This window comes from Artemia franciscana, chromosome 19 (genome assembly GCF_032884065.1).
Source record: "Artemia franciscana chromosome 19, ASM3288406v1, whole genome shotgun sequence".
Lineage (NCBI taxonomy): Eukaryota > Metazoa > Arthropoda > Branchiopoda > Anostraca > Artemiidae > Artemia > Artemia franciscana.
Genome location: NC_088881.1, coordinates 2,125,550 through 2,142,041, shown reverse-complemented (window position 1 = coordinate 2,142,041; position 16,492 = coordinate 2,125,550). Strand labels below are relative to the sequence as shown.

The 16,492-nt window shown below is 35.8% G+C and overlaps 1 protein-coding gene across 1 annotated transcript in view; it reads right to left on the bottom strand.

Annotated features, from left to right (window-relative positions):
* Positions 1-16,492, bottom strand: part of LOC136039636 (zinc finger protein 16-like) — an 86,003-nt gene that overhangs the window by 18,612 nt on the left and 50,899 nt on the right. The window lies entirely within an intron of this gene.

The window sequence follows — 16,492 nt, the reverse complement described above, 5'->3', positions numbered from 1 at the left end:
CCCAGACAATTACACCCCAACGAAAATTTCTCTTCAACAATATTTTCCGGAAAGTTTTCACATGTAAAATTGAGGTGCCAAAGATAAAGTCAGACAAATAAACAAATACTGTATAGAAATTCTCACCCCAAGAAACTTTCCCCTGGAAGGTTTACCCCCAGTAGCTTCCCTCTCCAAGGAAAATTCTTTCTATAGAAAACACTGGAGCCGACGTCCTCCCCCCCCCGAAAATTCCTCCACACGCAAAACTGTGCTGACAAAGAGAAAGTGCAAAATACGTACCTAAAAGAGGTACGTACCTCTTTTAGAGGTACTACCAAATACGGTACGTACCTAAATACGGGGAGGTACGTACCAAAATACGTACTAGAGGTACGTACCAAAATACGTACCTAAAATACGTACCTAAAAGAGCACATTTCAATGCCCAAATTGTCTAATTCTCTATGAGTATAAAGATAAATAAAGGAAAGGGTCTAGAAGGGATAGGAGTTAATCTATCATCTCCCTTCATTCTGACTAAGCTTCGATAAAGGTGCTACGGGGAGATATCTCCCTTTTTATCACACAAAACGTTTCTTATATTTATTTTAAAGCTTCCTTTAACTAAACTGAATTATTCTAAAAATATTTCATGTTTCTTAAAAATTATATGAAGTGATGTGCAAGTAAAAATCAGCTACATGAAGGAGTGAGGAGAGAGAGTGCCCCAAAGAGTGTATTTTAATGCTCAAGCATTCTAACCCTCATTGAACCTCCACATAAATGTAGAATGAGTTCTTGGGAAGAAGGGGGAGGTAGAAACTGATACGTAATCGCTTTTGATTTCCGGGAATATTTTTGGTCCACACCTTTATTATTGGTACTAGGGGGTGGGGTAGTATTACTCTATTGCTACAATCTTTTTTCTATGTAGCTTAAATACTATATTCACAAGCCTACCGGCACAGAGGGGGAAAAGGCACGGAAGGGAATCGTGTGCCTTGCCAGGGAATTCTTGAGAGATGTGGGGTGGCAAGTACTACCAGGAACTTCGTTTTTGCTGATTTTAAATCGTAATTATCCTTTTTTCTTATATAAAATGTTTTAATGCGTTTAAACATATGTATATAATCTATTCCAACATCAGAGAACATTATTGTGGAGGCCGTGATGGTTCAGACACGTAGAAGACAAGTCAGGCAGAACTTCTATCCACATGAACGGTAATATCCGTCTCCGTCCACCCGAATTTCTAAAGCGAAATTACTATTAAGAACTTTTTCAACAAAACTACTGTTCATCAAAAATGTTGACTAAATAATCAAATGTTGTCCAAATTTTACTTACAATCTCCAAATTACTTACAATTAATATTTGAATTTTCATGCAGAAAATTGAAAAAGCAGGATGCACTCAACCAATTTATAATTATTAGGGCAGACGCTTTAACATCAATAAATCGTGTCTTTATTGGGCTGGTAGTCCAAATCATATCTTCGTTAATCCTGGGCAAAATTTGAAAAACAATCAGAAACTAATTGAACTGGAATAAGACTGTTTTCTAGAACACTGCAGTTGGTAACAACTCATAGCAACTAGTTTAAAAGCAGGCAAAATCTTCAAAAGGGAAATGGAACTTTCGATTTCCAATTGATTGAGCTCCCTCCATTCGACAACCTTTCCCACAAAATCCTTATATCTTAACAACGGGCAACTTGCATAGATTACAATCCTTGTCCCAGGGTCTTGAAGGGGTTGTCAAACCCGGAGACGTGATATGTGACGTTTGGACTATTTCGAGCAAAATGGGTATCTCAGAATTCTGATCGGATGCATTCGGGGAAAAAACGGCGTAAAGGTGGCTCGTAGCCCCTCAACCACTTTTGACTCTCAAAAAAGGCACTAGAACTTTTAATTTGCAATCGAATGAGCAACCTCGTAAGTTTATACTACCACCCTTCCATATGAAGTGTCTCTGAAAAACAAAAACAAAAAAAAAACAATAAATTTGAACAACTTGAACCCTTTTAGCTTTTTCATGGCTCCGCAGGATAGTAGAAATTTCAGTTTCCCTTCTTATGAACATCCGGAATTACCCAGGGGGAATATAGGAGAAATTTACCGGGAGGGGAGAATTCTCCGGAGATTTTCTCGGGCAAATTTCCCGGAAGGAAAACGCCTAGACCCAGAAAATGCCGCCTCCCCCAGAGCAAATTTTCTCCCCCGAAAATGTATCTATACTTCCCAAAAACAAATATCATGTGTAAACCTGGGACAAATTTCTCCATTTTCAGTCCTTTCCCCAGGGGCTGTAGGGGGTCGTGTAATCCCTTAAACCTTTAAACCATGCTGAAAAAAATGTCGATCTCAAAATTTTGATCGGACGACTTTGGAGTAAAAAGGGGCGTGGAAGGGGGGCTAGTTACCCTTCAATGTCTTTGGTCACTTAAAAACGGTACTACAGCTCTTAATTTCCATTCGAAGGAGCTTCTCCAAAACTCCTCTGACCATTGATTCGGGAAGATCATCCCTGGGGAAAAATAAAAACAAAAAATAAACTAATAGACAGGCATCCGTGATCTGTCTTCTGGCAAAAAAAAAATCTTTTCAGAAGGAGCCTGAAACCTCTACACTAGAGTTTTTTGATACGCTGAATCTGATGATGTGAATTTAACTGATATTCATTGACATTTTTTAGGGGGGGGGGTCCACTTTTTTGAGAATTAGACAAAGTTTTTTGAGGGACAACATTAAACTTATTATTAATTAAATAATAAAAAAAACAAGTTTTTTTTAACTGAAAGTAAGGAGCGACATTAAAACTTAAACGAACAGAAATTACTCCGTGTATGAAAGGGGCTGATCCCTCCTCAACGCCCCACTCTTTACGCAAAAGTTAGACTCTTTCTCTCAATTCTACTTTATAAGACAGTAAACAACTTGAGCGTAAAGAGCGGGGCCTTGAGGAGAGAACAGCCCCTTTCATACACGGAGTAATTTATGTTCGTTTTAAGTTTTAATGTCGCTCCTTACTTTCAGTTAAAAAAAAAACAAACTTGTTTTCTTTATTTAATTTCTGAACATTTTTGAATTAATGCATGATTTGATTTTGGCTCTCTGCACATGAATAATTAAAACTAAATTTGCATATTAATTTTTTTTTGGCTAATTGGATTTTTCATAGTTCTGATTGGACGATTTTGAGAAAAAAAGGGCCGGGGGAGGAGGCCTAGTTGCCCTCCAATTTTTTGGTTACTTAACAAGGCAACTAGAACTTTTAATTTTATTTACGAACTTTTTTATTAGGAAAAAATATACACAACATACGAATTAACTTACGTAACGAACTTGCATATTCGTATGTTTTTATTATGTATATAATAAAACCCTCACTCGTCAACACCTCACTCTTTACACTAAAGCTTAACCCCAATTCCTTGAGAATGACCCCTGAATCACAAAGGCCGCAGAATAAATAGTTGAAATTACTAAAAATACTTTAGCGTAAAGAGCGAGGTATTAGGAGGAGGTGAACCCTATATACGTAATAATTTCTGTTCGTTTTAATTTTTAATGCTGCTCCTTACTTTCAGTTGAAAAAACTTTTTCATATTTATTTTTCCTTGTTTTTTTTTAAAATAATGATAGAAAATCCTGCGTCCCCCTTCATGGAAATCTTTTTCCCCATGACAAATTCCTCCAAGGAAAGATCCCCCCACGTAGCCCCTCCCATCATCCCTTCCTCCCCCCAACCAAAAAAATCTCCCTGAAAACGTCTGTACACTTCCCAATAACCATTACTATATGTAAACACTGGTCAAAGTTTGTAACCTGCAGCCCCTCCCACGGGGACTGTGGGGGAGTAAGTCGTCCCCAAAGACATACTTAATAGGTTTTTCGACCATGCTGAATAAAATGATTATCTTAGAATTTTGATCCGGTGACTTTGGGAAAAACATGAGCACGGGAGGGGGCCTATGTGCCCTCCAATTTTTGGTCACTTAGAAAGGACACTAGAACTTTTAATTTCCGTTAGAATGAGCCCTCTTGCGACATTCTAGGACCACTGGGTCGATACGATCACTACTGGGAAAAAGGAAAAACAAATAAACACGCATCCCTGATTCGTCTTCTTGCAAAAACAATTCAAAATTCCACATTTTTGTAGATAGGAGCTTGATACTTCTACAATAGGGTTCTCTAATACGCTGAATCTGACGGTGTGATTCGTTAACATTCCATGGCTTTTAAGGGGTGTTTCCCCCAATTTTCTAAAATAACGCAAATTTTCTCAGGCTCGTAACTTTTGATGGGTAAGACTAAACTTGATGAAACTTATATATTTAAAATCAGCATTAAAATGCAATTCTTTAGATGTAACTATTGGTATCAAAATGCCGTTTTTTTAGAGTTTCGGTTACTATTGAGCCGGGTCACTCCTTACTACAGTTCGTTACCGTGAACTGTTTGATATTCATAATTAGTAACATTAAACATTATAACATAAACTAAATTTTATGTATTTGGAATATACATAAAAAGTAAATTCTACTGGTGTATCTTTTGTTATCAAAATTCAGTTTTTTTGGAGTTTTGGTTACTATTGGGTCGAGAGGCTCCTCCTTTACACTTAATTACCACTAAGCGTCTGACTATGTAAGAGTACACCAAGTCAAGAAATTAATGCTTCTATTTTGCAGATTCTTTCGTTTTACTTTTTATTTTTTGAAGAAGGCCAGTTGAATTGACACAACTGTTGCATTGATGACACCGTCATTTATCAAAATCATAGCCCAAAATGGAAGCTCAAACACTCCTATACTTGACGAGTTTTCTAACAGCTGTTAAGTATCAAAACCACCTAATCCATTAATTTATTCACATCTTTCCTGCAAAACAAAAAAAATATGATGAAATATATGCAAATATGGGTAACGAGGCAATTTCTTACCCTCTCTCAAAATATATTCAAATAAACCTATAAAAACTACGTTTGAGACTATTTTAGCATGAATCAATGACTATTTGCTAATTCTAATCTTTATTTTTAAGGAGTTTCTTTGTGAACACATATTGTTTTCGATTAATGGTAAAATTTTAAAAAGTTTCTAATTCGAGCTGATCAGTTTGGGCTATTTTTGAAATTTAACTTTTTGAGATTCCTAATAACCCATAGTTTATAAACTAATCACAATCCAATGGCAATTTGAGCTGGGCTGACTCCATACAAACCTCAATTAAGACGTTATGAAGAAGAAACGATAAAAACTGGATTTTTAATGCCAAACGAATATACTGAAAAAAGACAAAACGATAAAAACTGGATTTTTAAGGCCAAACGAATATACTGAAAAAACAAAAAACGAAAAGACAACCGCCTCTCTTCTTCATCACGAAAAAAAAAATTCAAGAAAAATGCCAAAATACCAAAAACAAACGCGAAGTCAATATAAAAAAAACAAAACAAAAAACAAAAAAACAATAAAAACCAATGAGTACCAAAATTAAAAGATGAATAATATTCCATAAAAGAAAAAAATTCCACAAGAGGAATTTTACATATCTTTTAATTTTGGTTTTTCATTGTTTTGCTTTTTTTACATTGACTCTCCGCGTTTGCTTTTGGTTGTTTTTCGTTCCTTTTTGGCATTTTCTTTGAACATTTTTTTTTGTTCTTTCGGCGGTTGTTCTTTCGGAAATATTCGTTTTGTGTTTTTTCAGTATTTTAGTTTGGCACTTAGTTTCTTCTGTATATTATGCCAGGCCAATGTGGTTTAAGGATTTTTCAGCAAGTCGGAGCTTTCCATAAGTCGGAACACTTATGGTAAGCCTTATATCAAACAGTTCGTGGTAACGAAGTGTAGTAAGGAGCGACCCGGCTCAATAGTAACCAAAACTCTAAAAAAAGGAATTTTGGTACCAATAGCTACATCAAAAGAATCGCTTTTTAATGCTGATTTTAAATATATAAGTTTCATCAAGTTTAGTCTTACCCATCAAAAGTTACGAGCCTGAGAATATTTGCGTTATTTTAGAAAATAGGGGGAAACACCCCCTAAGAGTCATAGAACCTTAACAAAAATCACACCATCAGATTCAGCGTATCAGAGAACCCTACTGTAGAAGTTTCAAGCTCCTATCTACAAAAATGTGGAATTTTATATTTTTTGCCAGAAGGCAGATCACGGATGCGTGTTTATTTGTTTGTTTGTTTTTTTTCCCCAGGGGTGATCGTGTCGACCCAGTTGTCCTAGAATGCTGCGAGAGGGTTCATTCTAACGGAAATGAAAAGTTCTAGTGCTTTTTTTAAGTGACCAAAAAATTGGAGGGCACCTAGGCCCCTCCCACGCTAATTATTTTACCAAAGTCAACGGATCAAAATTCTGAGATAGCCATTTTATTCAGCGTAGTCGAAAAACCTTATAACTATGTCTTTGGGGACGACTTACTCCCCCACAGTCCCCGTGGGAGGGGTTACAAGTTCAAAACTTCGACCAGTGCTTACATATAGTAATGGTTATTGGGAAGTGTACAGGCGTTTCCAGGAGGGTGTTTTGGTTGGAGGCAGGGGTTGAGAAGAGGGGGATATGCTGGGGGAACTTTCCATCGATGAATTTGTTGTGGGGGAAGAAAATTTCCATGAAGGGAGCGCAGGATTTACAGGCATTACTTAAAAAAAAACAATGAAAAAGTTTTTTTTCAGCTGGAAGTAAGCAGCAGCATTAAAACTTAAAACGAACAGAAATTATTACCCATATGAGGGGCTCACCTCCTCCTAATACCTCGCTCTTTACGCTAAAGTATTTTTAGTAATTTCAACTATTTATTCTGCGGCTTTTGTGATTCAGGGGTCATTCTTAATGAATTGGGACAAAATTTAAGCTTTAGTGTAAAGAGCGAGGTACTGACGAGGGGGCGAACCCCCTCATATATGTAATAAAAACATGAAAATACAAAAGTTCTTTACGTAAGCTAATTTATAAGTTACGTATATCTTTTACTTATAAAAAGATTCGTAAAAAAAATAAAAGTTCTAGTTGCCTGTTTAATTAACCGAAAATCGAAGGGCAACTAGGCTTCCTCTCCCGCTCTTTTTTCCTCAAAATCATTCGATCAAAATCATGAGAAAGCCATGTAGCCAAAAAATATATACAAATTTCGTTTTAATTATTCCTCTGCGGAGAGCCAAAATCAAAACATGCATTGATTCAAAAACGTTCAGAAATTAAATAAAAAAAACAAGTTTTTTAAATGAAAGCAAGGAGCGACATTAAAACTTAAAACGAACAGAAATTACTCCGTATATGAAAGGGGCTTTTCCTTCTCAACGCCCCGCTCTTCACGCTAAAGTTTTTAACTGTTTTAAAATGTAGAGTTAAGAGAAAAAGTCAAACTTTAGCGTAAAGAGCGGGGCGTTGAGAAGGAAAAGCCCCTTTCATATACGGAGTAATTTCTGTTCGTTTCAAGTTTTAATGTCGCTCCTTACTTTCATTTAAAAAACTTGTTTTTTTTATTTAATGTTTATTAAGATCAAAGATTTATAATCAGTTAAAACCAATAAATTCCAAACGTTTGTGAAGAGCCGTACTTTCAGTCAAACTAATTTAAATCAAACAAATAATTGAACACATTTAAATAACAGTTGAATCAGACTGCATTATCCTTCATTAAACGAGCTTTTCTTTTATATATTTCTTTTATTTCAGTTTCTTCTTTATATTATGCCAGGCCGCTTTGGTTTAAGATACTACATTAATTAAGATGTTGGACCCCTGCATTGTTCAAGTAGTAACTTAAGACACCAACCATGGACAAGAACAGCCACCCTGGACACATTTCTTAATTTTAAGCCCTTTCCCCAGGGGCTGTAGAGGGTCATTTAATCCCCAAAACTATAGTTATTCAACTTTTCAATTATGCTGAAAAAAATGTGTATCTCAAAATTTTGACCCTCTATATTTGTGAACACATGTTTTGTTTTATTAATAATACAATTTAAAAGTTTCCAATTCGAGCTAATCAGTTTCAGCTCTGAAAGGTTTTTGCTCATTACAAGCTTTTTACTTGCTATTTATTTTTGATATTCAACTTTTTGAGATTCCAACTAGCCCATATCCCAAAAAGCTCAGTTTGTAAACCAAAAAGGGTCCTTTAGCTTAACAAAAACACACTTCAATGGCAATTTGAGCTAGACTGATTCCATACAAACAGCAATTTAGACATTATTTTCGTTTGGCCTTAAAAATCCCCCATTTAGTTTCTTCCTTATATTATGGCAGCCCAATGCGGTTTAAGATATTATCTTAATTAAGATGTTGACCCCCTGCATTGTTCAAGCAGCAACTTAAGATCTTCAGCCTTTAGAAGCAGCGACCTATTTGCAAGCACTAATTGAAAAACATAGACTGTTTAGAATAGACTATAGACTGTTTCCTCTAAAACAAATTTTCAGGTATGTCTTTTCAAACAGTTCGTGGTAACGAACGGTAACGAAAAATAAACTTTCAGGTATGTCTTTTCAAACAAATGGTAACGAAAAATAAATTTTCAGGTATGTCTTTTCAAACAGTTCGTAGTAACGTAAGGAGCCACCCAGCTCAATATTAACCAAAACTAAAAAAAATGGAAGTTCGATACCAATAGTTACATCAAAAGAATCGCATTTTAATGCTGATTTTAAACATATAAGTCTCATCAAGTTTAGTGTTACCTATCAAAAGTTACGAGCCTGAGAACATTTGCCTTATTTTAGAAAATAGGGGGAAACAACCTCTAAAAGTCATAGAATCTTAACGAAAATCACACCATCATGTTCAGCGCATCAGAGAATCCTCTTCTAGAAGTTTCAGGCTCCTATCTACAAAAATATGGAATTTTGTATTTTTTGCCAGAAGGCAGATCACGGATGCGTGTTTATTTGTTTTTTTTTTGTTGTTGTTGCTTTTTTCACTGGATCAAAATTCTGAGATAGCCATTTTATTCAGCGTAGTCGAAAATTCTTATAACTATGTCTTTGGGGACGACTTACTCTCTACAGTCCCCGTGGGAGGGGCTACAAGTTACAAACTTTGACCAGTGCTTACATATAGTAATGGTTATTTGGAAGTGTACAGACGTCTTCAGGGGGATTTTTCGGTGGGTGGGGGGGGGGGGGTGAGAAGAAGGGGATATGTTGGGGGAACTTTCCTTGGAGGAATTTATCATGGCGGAAGAAAATTTCCATGAAGGGAGCACAGGATTTTTTAGCATTATAAAAAAAACAATGAGAAAATAAATATGAAAAAGTTTTTTCAACTGAAAGTAAGGAGCAGAATTAAAACTTAAAACGAACAGAAATTATTACGCATATGATGAGCTCACCTCCTCCTAATACCTCGCTCTTTACGCTAAAGCACTTTTAGTAATTTCAACTATTTATTCTACGGCTTTTGTGATTCAGGGGTCATTCTTAAGAAATTGGGACAAAATTTAAGCTTTAGTGTAAAGAGGGAGGTATTGACGAGGGGTTGAACCCCCTCATATACGTAATAAAACATGAGAATACAGAAGGTCGTTATGTAAGCTAATTTATAAGGAACGTATATCTTTTACTCATAAAAACATTTGTAAAAAATTAAAAGTTCTAGTTGCCTTTCTAAGTAACCAAAACATCGGACGGCAACTAGGCCTCCTCCCCCGCTCCTTTTCTTCTCAAAACTATGAGAAAGCCATTTAGCCAAAAAGATGAATATGCAAATTTCGTTTTAATTATTCATCTGTAGAGAGCCAAAATTAAAACCTGCATTGATTCAAAAACGTTCAGAAATTAAATAAGAAAAAAACAAAATTTAACGGAAAGTAAGGAACAACATTGAAACTTAAAACGAACAGAAAATACTTCGTATGTGAAAGGGGCTGCTTCCTCATCAACGCTCCACTCTTTACGCTAAGTTTTTTACTGTTTCAAAAAGTAGAGTTAAGAGAAATAGTCAATCTTTAGCGTAAAGAGCGGGGCGTTGATGAGGAAGCAGCCCCTTTCACGTACGAAATAATTTCTGTTCGTTTTAAGTTTCAATGTCACTTTCCATTACTTTCCGTTAAAAAAACTGTTTTTTTTTATTTAATTTAACAAATGAACTTAGACGCTGTAGCCTTTTATTGCTCAAGTACTAGTTAGGAATCTGCCTTTAGAAGTGAGAGCCCAATACACAGGCACAAATTATAGAAAACGGGTATAGAATGTTCTCTCTTTAAAAAAAGGTTTTCTTAATCAAATCAAATGTCAGGCTCTTGTATTGCTAAGCAAATAACTTGGGAGCTTTAGCCTTTTAAAGCTACAGCCCAATATGCAAGCACAAAATATAAAGAAAGTTGTACATAATAATAATTTATTTGTAACCCACTTGAAACAGCGGAATAAAAAAAAAAAAAAAAAAAAAAAAAAAAAAAAAAAAAAAAAAAAAAAAAAAAAAAAAAAAAAAAAACTTCTGATAACACATTAAATTACTGTAGAAAACATTTTAGAAGACCATGAAAAGGGTTAATAGTAAAATGTATCGAGTCGGATAGTTTCTGGTGTAGCACTTTAAGTTTATTTAATAAATCTGGAGCCCCGAAATTTATTACCATATCACTGTTCTTGTACCAGGGAGGAAGATACAACAAAAATCAAAGGAAACGAAAATAAAATGACTTGAGAGCCTTTAAATCTTTTCTTTTTAAAACAGGATACAATCCAGAAAGATATAAAACCGAGTGATCACAAAAGCAAGAGTAAATTTGTGAAAGGGCTTTGCGGTTGTATTTCCCCTGTTCGCCACAATTTTAGAATAACCCACTTGAAGTTTAACCTTAGAATCAGAAACAATTTTATTACGAAAAGAGACTAAATTGTTAGTAAGGGTAATTCCCAACCACCTTAAAGAAGTCACGCACGGAATGCTAAATTCAGAACAATTAAGTCTAGATGATTGGTAAGGAGAAGGACCAAAATGAAGGAATTCACATTTATCAGGGTTAAGGGTTAGACCTACATTCGAGAAAACAGTAGAGATAGAACGAACAGAAGCCGAGAGCCCAGACTTAGTTCTACTAATGAGAGGAATATCGTCTGCATAAGCAAGATATGAGACATTTGAACTACCTAAAAGGTAAGTTGTGGGAAGACTATTTAAAATATCAGCAATACAAATTTTGAAAATTGATGAAGATAAAACTCCACCTTGTCTCACACTTTGTCTTACGGAGATCTTTAACATAGAAGGATCAGAAGGAGAAGATTTAAAAGGAAGGAAAGAATGACCATACCAAAATTTTAATAAAGAAACAATAGAAACATTCACTCCACATTTAAGCAAAGAAAACGGGGCCTGGGAGTGAACTACAGAATCAAAAGCCTTAGATAGATACAAAAATACAACAAAAATAAAGATCTTAGCCCTTCCCGGAAGCATCAGAAAGCAGAGTAGAAAGAACTTTATGGGCATGCTGACATCCCAGACCACGCTGAAAACCAAACTGGTTAACTCCAAAATTTTTATTATCTGTTATAGAAGGGAAAAGTAAATACTCAAGGACTTTGCTTAAGGTACAAGAAACAGTGATAGGACGATAAGATGAACATGAAAATGAATCTTTTCCCCTTTTTAAAATAGAAGTAACTGTGCCACACAAAAGACTGTCCGGCACGACAGAACAACACAAACATATTTGAAAAAGTAGTTGTAAATACGATATTAAAGGGGGGCAATCAGGTTTTAAATGATTCACTGATATTCCATAGGTGTCAATTGACTTAGACTTAAGGCTTTTAATAGCCAGGTAAATTGAATCAGCGGATATCGGTAATATATCCAGCTGAGATAGAGCAGACGGTAGCATACGTTTCAAAACAGCTGAAAAACGTGAATGAACTGCATAATTAATCCGGGAAAAAACAGCAGTATTATGCGATTCCCAAGCTGACTTAGAAATATAATTGCCAGGACCATCACTAATAATTTTACTAGAATTTAAAACATTCTTCCAATCACTTGGATTTGATGGAAAATCAAGACCCCGAAATCGGACTGCACGAAGGTATTTCTTATAAGCAGATTTAGTGAGATTTTTAATACTGAAAACAATACCAGAAACAGGCCTTCCGCATTCTGACCATATACGCAACCATAACTTTGCACGGTTCTTAATCGACTTCAACTCTGAATCATTATTCCACACAGGTTGACGAGTCCCTAACCTAACTCGTTCACAAGGGACAGCACAAGACTCAGCGTTTTTCAAACACGAAATAATTTGAGAATAGTACAGGTTAATATCGGCAACCACATTTTTCACAGGCACCCGTGTCTGGAGCAAATGAAACGGAATACGAATAGAACTAAATAGTGTAGTAAGCGTCACACTGTAAACGGCAATATTTCCACGATTCCAATTATACTTGTCGAAACACCGTGAGGGCTTAGGAATAGAGGAATATACAGGAACATCATATAGGGAAAACGTAAATGACATCGGCATATGATCAATGTCTTGTTCATCCGTAAGGACATACACTTCAGAAATACTGAGACTTGGCGAACAGATTACATGGTCAATATTTGATACACTTCCTGAATGATGAATGTAAGCATAGGTCTGATCCTTTGGCACAATTTTATAATCAGGAACTAAATCTAACAAGCAGTCAGTTCTGGCCGAGTTATCTAAAATATTGCAGTTCAAGTCACCAACAATCACATATGAAGTTCGGAATCAGCTAATTGCTTCACAGCTGAGCATAACGAGGAGCAAGCTTTAGCAAACCGAGTCATAGAATCAATTCCACGTGCATCATGTGGCAAAACATTCATGACCATTAACTTTATCCAGCATTTCTTTTCTTTCGATTGGATTGTCAAGCGAAGCAGGGATCTTGAAACCACAATAGTCGCTAGGACATTTGGTTCAATAAGTTGAGGAAGGGGCGGAAAATGGTTATCATAAACTTCCGCACGAGACGCAACAGCATTAAGGACTTTTTCCATTCGTGTGAGCTTCGAGGATAGATGTGAAAACATCAGGTCAGGAACCGAAGGAACCTCATTAGCTGACAAGATAACATACGTAGGTACGGTTAAATCTTCAGAATCACATTTCGCCAGCAGCTCAAGAATAGCACGTAAATGACTCTGTGTAGCCTTATTTCCTGCACGTCTTGGGCAAATTTCTCCACGCAAAACTTTGTTCCAAAAAGCAGACTTTGCAGCCACAACAGCGGCTGCATCGAAGAATTCCAAGGCATGCCGAATAATAAGATCATCATCAACACCATTATTTCGGCTAAATTGCAAAAAGTTCAGAACTGGCAAATAAACCAGTTCTCCGCTCGCCATTATTCCAGAGCGATTTCACAATGTCCGTTTGAATAATCCTGTCTCATGCATAACGTCACACACAATTATCACAGGCAAAAATTAGTCTTATCTTATCTAAGTCCGTATCCGAGCCGGTTATATGTCATCCCCTCTTAGATTAGAAGCTCAAGGATGTTTTCTTTAATAAAGTAGCAACGCATGTCGTGTACAATACATTAAACAACAATACGTTATTCAACGTGGCGCTAGGTGTATTCCCCCGTGGAAGATTCCCCCGCATACAAAAGTGAGTAGTCAAAAAGAAAGCATGACAAATGAAAATAATGAAGATAAGAAGAGATTTTGAAATGTTCTACCTACATCCAAAATATAGGTAGAATGTATAGAGTAGAATATCTTATAGTTTTCATTTTTGCATTTTATTTATTCTAATTCTTTTTTCGTGTTTTGGGGGAGTGAGTTATAACAGGTTAAAATCAAAGAAAATAATTTGAAAATACTTCATCATTTTTACCGACTGACTTGGGAAATGTTGCCATTAAAATTACTCCTTAAAAAACAACAAATAAACATGCATTCATAATGTTTCTTCAGAAAAAAAGCAAATATCTACATTTTTGTTAATAGCAGCTTGAAACTTCCACAGTAGGGTTCTCTAATATTCTGAATTTAGTGGGTGACTTCCATTACGACCACTTGTCGTTTTGAGGGTATTTTCCATATTTTTCAAAAACCAGACAAATTTTCTCAGGCTCATGGCGTTTGGAATGTAACATTAAACTTGATAAACTTTATATACTTGGAACCAGCATGAAAACCAACTCTTTTGATGTATTAACTGTTATTATGGGATATTATTCCAATTGAAATAAGAAATTCGAGTCATTTGGCTTCCTTCAAAGCTGTTGTTAAGAGATTCTTCCTTGCAAAAGAATAGTATGGTAATGATGCAAAAGTATAGTAATAATGCGTGAGTGTCATAAGTAGAATCTTTGTATGTAGTAATATGTAGAGTAGAGATGACTGCCACCTGCTGCCAACAAGCCCAAAGGGGCTTTCTTAGCAGGTGCAGCAAAATGTTTTGTATACATGTTTTTGAAATAAATTAATCTAATCTAATCTAATCTATCAAAATTCCATTCTTTAGACTTTTGGTCACTATTGGCTTCAGTTGCTCCTTACTTACACTTCATTACACAAACTGTTTAAGTCTACACCATATGTTCCATATTTCTTTGGCTGCTCAATTTCACATGTAAGGGGCTTTGATAGCAATTTCTTGGAATAAATAACTTATCTTATAAAACATATGCCAACAACTTATAAATCAGTTTAAACCTCTGTTGCCAAAATTGTTGTTTAATAGAACAAAATGGCAGCTTGTAATAGCATAATCACATTTATTACTAGACAGCAAGAGTAAGCTAGACTCTTGACCTGGTATACTTACCCTGCTTAAAATAGGGGGCTCAGATATCATAGTTAATTCAGTCATTTTTATTATTGACTTTCCTGCTACAATTCGTGTAACTGGTTTCTGGTGTCACTGGTTTCTCGATTAATTGAAAATCTGGTTGAAATCTTCAGAATCATAAAAAGAACAAGCTTCGACGTTCAAGTTAAGAAAATGGACATGTTACATAAATTTCCTGGAAAATATATATATATATATATGAAAACTTATTATAGAATGTCAAATGCATATAAGACTGCAATTCCATAGTTATTCAGCTTCAGAAGTAGACCTAATGCATTACAAACATTTAACTAGTATCTGTGTATTTAGGTCTGCCCACCTCAAGCGGAGTGGGGTAGGAGGAACCTCCATTTCGCCCACACATTGGCCATAAGGACGTTCCTCAAGGTAAAACAGGACAGTTTAATAGCATATATTTCCTTCGACTTTATATCATTTTATGTTGATTTTAAATGAGTGTTTACAATACAATCAGAACCTTTGGAACTTAATGTTTTTGATTCTCGGTGTTGATGTAATGAACCATGATCCTCTTTGTTGTTGTTGGCATTATTTGATTTTCTGCTAAATAATAATAAGGCAATGTCAGCTAGGCCACGGCCAGCGCATGTGCAACGACCAACTACCAAAAATTCCCTTCGAACGTCACATCCACGGTTTTCGCCCTCCGAAGCGCTGGAAGGAGGACTTCTCCGACTATAATCTCCCTGGTCTCCCCAGAATGGCACAAAACGGAGAGCAATATATGCAACAAATACATTCGCTCGTGAGGAGAGAGGCCCATGGGGCTCAAGTGAAGTAAGTAAGTCAATGTCGTCTTTAGAGGCAATGTGGTCTTTCCACCAGACTAACTGTGTTTGAGCATAGAATATACACAATGGGAATCACTACCCAAAATATACCATGACATGAATTCAAGTCAGATATTTATTCAGAAAGCTATTTGAACAGCATGATGATGCTACTGCAGCGGCAAGCAAGTTAAAGCCAGTAAACCTGGCAGACACTGTTACGCAAATTAAAGAAAATGACTGCATAATAGATGACCCAAAAGTGACTGCCAACGCTGTAAATAGGCATAACAGTTGCATAACAGACACTCTGTTATGCAACTTACAGAGTGACTGTGCAATAGATGGCCCAAAATTAATTACCAACGCTGTAAACAGGCATAACAGACACATAACAGTTGCATAACAGACGCTCTGTTATGCAACTTCAAGAGAATGACTGTGTAATAGATGACTCAAAAAAATGCCAATGCTGTAAATAGGCAATTTACATCTGTAATCCCTCCACCTGACTAGACCCCTCTTTTAGACCTCCCCCCTATACCACCATAACCCCGCGCCCCTGATTACAGTCAATAGGGTAGATAAAGAGACACGCCTAAAAAAGGTGAACCCAAATTAATGGGAATATATCGAAAAAATTCAATATTCATTGTCATATTCTAACTTCTATGTTATTATATTTACTTTTATTGTTCTTATATTGTTTTAGTAACATATTTCCTTACAATAGGCCTAATTGACACTGAAACCATACATTTTACCAAGGAATTTTACCCCTAATGGTCAAATATATACCCTGAATTGTAGACAATGAATCTTCCTTGTTTTTTTATAAACTTTCAAAGATGGAAAATCCAGAGCAGGATACTAAACCATTTACCAATACCCACTCAAAAAAAGTAACA